General features: G+C 45.0%; 2 non-coding genes across 2 annotated transcripts; both read left to right on the top strand.

Annotated features, from left to right (window-relative positions):
* Positions 1-3,962: 3,962 nt before the first annotated feature.
* TRNAM-CAU lies at positions 3,963-4,034 on the top strand. Its single transcript has one exon. It is a non-coding gene; the product is annotated as a tRNA-Met (tRNA).
* Positions 4,035-4,980: 946 nt separating this feature from the next.
* Positions 4,981-5,053, top strand: TRNAK-UUU. Its single transcript has one exon. It is a non-coding gene; the product is annotated as a tRNA-Lys (tRNA).
* Positions 5,054-5,393: the final 340 nt, after the last annotated feature.

Raw genomic sequence — 5,393 nt, 5'->3', positions numbered from 1 at the left:
AACTCTAATTGTTGCTTGCTTACATACAGTTTTTCACTATATATAAACAATCAAAGTCAATTTTTATAGTGTAAAGAAAACCCCTTATCACATAGTATAAGTCATATTTAACGCTACCCTCAAACAACGATTAAAGTAACCGTGTTTCTTCCCTAACATCAAGAATGCCAAAATGGGACGGGTGCAGTGGCTCACTCTTGTAATCCCAGCACTTTGGGAGGCAGAGATGGGCGGGTCACCTGAGGTCAGAAGTTTGAGACCAGTCTGGCCAACATGGTGAAACCCTGTCTCCACCAAAAATATTTTAAAAATTAGCCGGGTGTGGTGGCGGGTGCCTGTGATCCCAGCTACTCAGAAGGCTGAGGCAGGAGAATCGCATGAACCCGGCAGGCAGAGGTTGCAGTGAGCCAAGATCGCGCCATTGCACTCCAGCCTGGGTGACAGAGCCAGACTCTGTCTCAAAATAAAAATAAAAATATATTTTAAAAAAGGAATACCAAAATGTACAGTGAAGATAGTGTTTTAAATCTCGCCACTGGCACTGTGGCTCACGCCTGTAATCCCAGCATTTTGGGAAGCCGAGGTGGGCAGATCACCTGAGGTCAGGAGTTCGAGACCAGCCTGGCCAATATGGTGAAACCCCATCTCTATTAAAAATACAAAAATTAGCTGGGCGTGGTGGTAGGCGCCTGTAATCCCAGCTACTCAGGAGGCTGAGGCAGGAGAATCGCTTGAACCGGGGAGGAAGAGGTTGAAGTGAGCCGAGATCGCACCAATGCACTCCAGCCTGGGCAATAAGAGCAAAACTTCGTCTCAAAAACAGATAAGCAAAAAAAGCAAAAACAACAACAACACCAAAACTTATAAAAATGTGAATATTTTGATTGGCATCTTTCATAGCTCATATTTATTAAATTATGTGTCATTTATATATAAAAAGCAAAACACATGGTGTTGGTGTTAAGGAAAACATTATTTATGGCAATTGTTAAAGATAGTAAGGAAAACTTTATTATAAGGGGATTTTGCAGTAGGTGAGAGAGACTAGACTCAACTTTGCATACAACAATGAAAAGTGGGAATTTATAGCCAAGGATCAGGGTGGGGAGATGAGGTCAGTGAATGGAAAATTACTGAAAGGAAACATCACAGGTAAGGGGGTTTCTGGTTAACCTGGCCTGATAGAATTCTTGAAGGCAGGCCAAGGAGATGATATCACTGGAGCATGGTGGAGAATGAGGATCCTGATCAGATATGAATGATGATCAGGTAATAGAGGATGAGGGATTCTGGCTAAACTGACTTAGCACGATTATTGTTAAAAGTGGGCAATGCAGAGCTACAAACATGTAAGTTCAAAAGTCGGGGCCTTAGTTGAGAAGAGCCTTCAGAGGAACCTGACTAGAGTTTGGTCATGAAGAAATCTTTGTCACTGCTCAAAAAATGTCTGATAAGTAATTAAATTATTAGAGGTTATTTGATATATTATCTAAATGTGTTAGTAATTTAAACGGTTTGGCATCTTTTCTGACTTGAATTTTATAAAATTTAGATAATGTAAAAATAGAAACTTACAGCAATGTTAAGCATTGGGGTTTCAAAATGAAGCCTCCAAATTCTTACCTTGAGGACTCCAAGCTCCACCTTTATTTTTATTTTTATTTTTTTGGAGTCTCGCTCTGTCACCCAGCCTGGAGTGCAGTAGCACGACTTGGCACACTGCAACCTCCGCCTCCCGGTTTCAAGCAATTCTCCTGCCTCAGCCTGCCGAGTAGCTGAGATTACAGGCATGCGCCAGCACGCCTGGCTAACTTTTTTGTGTTTTCAGTAGAGACGAGGTTTCACCATATTGGTCAGGCTGGTCTCGAACTCCTGACCTCGCGATCCATCCGCCTCAACCTCCCACAGTGCTGGGATTATAGACGTGAGCCACCGTGCCCGGCCACCAGGGTCTGATTTTTCAAGTGTGAAAACGAGATAGTAAAGAAGCCTGAGGGGAGCCCAGCAAAGAGAACCAAACATCGCTGAAATTTGGGAAGCAGTATCCCGGCCCGCGGGATCCTCGAAGCAGGCCCTGGAGGAGGGAGTGGCAATTAGGGGGACAAGAGACACGAGAAATGGAGACAAGACACTGCTCTGATCAAGTCTCGTTTAATAGCGCTAATGCAATGCCTTATATACACTTGGAGGGGAAGGGGATGGGCCAGAGGCGGAGATGATCTCATCGCGGAGGGTGTGGCTAGGTAGGTATTGGTTTCTCTGGTCGGAGGTCATGTTGCGCCTGCGCTGTCAGTTGGTAATTTTCCCGGGCGCAGGATGGTGCCTGCGCTACAAAGTAACAATTTTCGCGGCGCGGGGGAAAAACAGGTGAAGAAAAAACAGGAAGAGCGCCATCTTTTATGAGGTATTGATGCAAAAGAGAAACAACAAATCTAGGGAGGAGGTAGAAGGTGGAAAGGAATAGAGCTCGGGCGTTTAATCATTAATTATTATTTGCTATGGCCGGGGCGCGCAGCTCCGGACAAAGCAGGACCAGCTATATAATTTGTAGGGCCCAGTGAAAAATTAAAATGAGGGAGCCCTGGTTCAAAAAGCAGGGAGACAATGCTGTTGTAATTATTAATATATACTGATATGGGTGTGAGCTACAGGTTCACTGCCACCAAGACGCCCTCCCAACTCACCTGGGCACTGCCAGGCTGCCAGCCAGTGTCAGGAATGACAGCCATTATGCCACACCCCAGAAACCCCGGGATTAGGCTGCAGGAACTTAATTCCTCTTCTGTAGACCCCCTAGGGGGCTTTACTGCTGGAGGCAGGTGGGGAAGAGGGGTCGGGAAAGAGAGTGGGGAAGGATGTCAGTTAGCAGGGCTAATTCGCTGCTGAAAACCCATCGAGGGGAGGCAGAGCTCTTGGGAGCCAACTCTTGGGCAGAACTCTTGGGAGTCAACTGACCCCCATGCCTAAGCTTGCTACATTGTCATGTTGGCTATAGCTTACAAAACACAAATTTAAGGATAAAACTATTGAGAACTTCAAGAGAGCCATTACAAAACGTTAAACCCCAAGAGTAGGGCTGAGTGTGTAGGGGTGCTCGGGGGATGGTGGTAAGTTGTGCGACTCCATAGATCTCAGGCCCGTGAAGCCCACCCCACTGGGGAGCTTAAATTGTACTCAGGATCTTTAAAATGGCTTTGCGCAATTCCTTGGCTGGAAGAACCAAGACTGACAAAAACGGGTCCACAGACACACCTAGAACGCGACCTGAGCCTCAGTTTTCCGATCCAGTGTCCAAAGGCCAAGTGGTCAACACACACACGCTCTTCTTGTAGTTAGGAATACCCATTGCGATCTTTGTGAAAAAAGTTTCATTGTAATGGGGGGACACAGAAAACTGAATCTTCTTTGAGTTGGCATGTCGTCTCCACATCTCCCTCAATTCCGCGAGCAAAGATTTTCGGAAGTACATGCATTTCCTTCTCTTCCGTTCGCTGCATCTTCAGTTTCTCCTTAGTCTCTCCAACCTGGCCGAGGACAGGGCCTCACGACCACACAGTGCCCCTGCCTTACCAGGGATACGGAGGAGCCAAGGTGTTCCAAATACAGACAGTGTGTGCACTATAGAAGGCGCGGAAAACAAACAAACAAACAAACAAGCAAACAAGCAAGCAAACAAACCCTGAGTTCTAATTCCAACCCTAGAAGTCAGTGTATGAGAGCCTAACGGGTTGAATGTCAAGTTCCTGAGAACGGATTTCAATAGGTTTTCTTAAGTTGCAAAGGAGCAAACAACAAGTCGTAGGTGACTATGTTGAGAAGGAAACGTGAGACAACTCGAGGATGAAAGGCAGACTAGAGAAAATAAATAGATAAGGAAGAAAAAAATATATTGACACAACTGGACAGCGGTGTTAGGAGATGTATAAGTTACTTGGATATAAGGCACAATAACCCAGAGGGGCAGCAGAGTGGCGCAGCGGAAGCGTGCTGGGCCCATAACCCAGAGGTCGATGGATCGAAACCATCCTCTGCTAACTCCCTATTTTTTTTCCTCCAAAATGTTGGATCTGGCACTCGTCAGAGGTGCTTTAACACCTGTCATGAGTAATTGAAGACCTACTGTGACTGAGGGAGTAAGCTCTGTTTTAACTGCCTGGTCCTTTCTGAAACCTAGTGGTCCACTTTGAAAGATCGGAAGCACAGGCGGAGAAATGAGTGAATCTGCAAATGGAGGTCTGAAAAATAAGGCGGTAGAGGAGCAGAGATTGGTGTGGAGAAGAAGGGAAAGACTGAGAAAGAGGTGAAGAAAAAGAGCAAAAGATGAAGACTAGGTTGGGCGACCGGGAAAAAGATATTACAAAACTCTTGGAGAAGTGGGTTTTGAAGGAGGTAATTCCCCAGACAGAAGCGGGTGTCACATGTATGTTGCTCTGACATTACGATTCCAGGAAACCTCATCTCTGAAGAGCTAGGAAAAAAACGGAGGAAACAACGGGAATTGAACTACTTCCCTTGTGCCATAACTTAATCTTTCTTTACCCAAATGTTTTATTCGTCTGAAATTTCTTCCCACTTATTGAAGTCATTGTTGAAATGTGTACTTTCTGCCTCCAACCTTCTGGTAAGCTGATGAAGAAGCCCGAGAGTCCGCTCTAAAGCGCCTTTACCAGCCTGCTAGGATCTCTAAGGGCTCCTGTGTGCAGTAATGAGCTGCACACGGTAGTGGGAATATTCACTACCGAAGGGGTCCCACTCTATTCTGAGCCCGATTTTCTTCATTTCCCCTGTAATAAATACTACACAATAATTTCATATTTAACGCATGAACAGTTTGAGGGTTAAATGAATGCTCAATATAATAAAGCTCGGCTGCAGTGCTGAGGCACCAGTATATGACCAGAACGCTTGGAAGACCCGAGTAATTACCGAAATCATGAGCCTTATTAGCACTTCCTAGTGCAGCCGAGGTAGCAATGGAGAGCCTGGATAGCTCAGTCGGTAGAGCATCAGACTTTTAATCTGAGGGTCCAGGGTTCAAGTCCCTGTTCAGGCGAAAATTACTAGTTTTACTTTAGTTAGGTCTAAATCCCAGCCCATTTGGGAACGTCTTCTGAGGAGAAGGAAATTATCACAAAGGCTGAAACAGACAAAGGCATCACTTTCTTCATTAAATTATCCTTTCCCAATATTATTTGAAACATATCCCCAATATTTCAAGAGAAGTGGAAAAGGACATGATATAAAAATAATAAACTGGTGATGGAATGACTGGGAAATGGACCATTTTAAAACTCCCTTGAAATGGTTCATTAATCCAGGCATGGGGGGAAGCAGTTTGGAAGGTCTTGATTAAAATGCAAAATCTTTAAGAGCAGTGACCTTTGCATAGTCTG

The sequence above is a fragment of the Papio anubis genome, chromosome 6 (genome assembly GCF_008728515.1).
Source record: "Papio anubis isolate 15944 chromosome 6, Panubis1.0, whole genome shotgun sequence".
Lineage (NCBI taxonomy): Eukaryota > Metazoa > Chordata > Mammalia > Primates > Cercopithecidae > Papio > Papio anubis.
The sequence above is the reverse complement of the archived record's forward strand: the minus strand, read 5'-3'. Positions and strand labels throughout refer to the sequence as shown.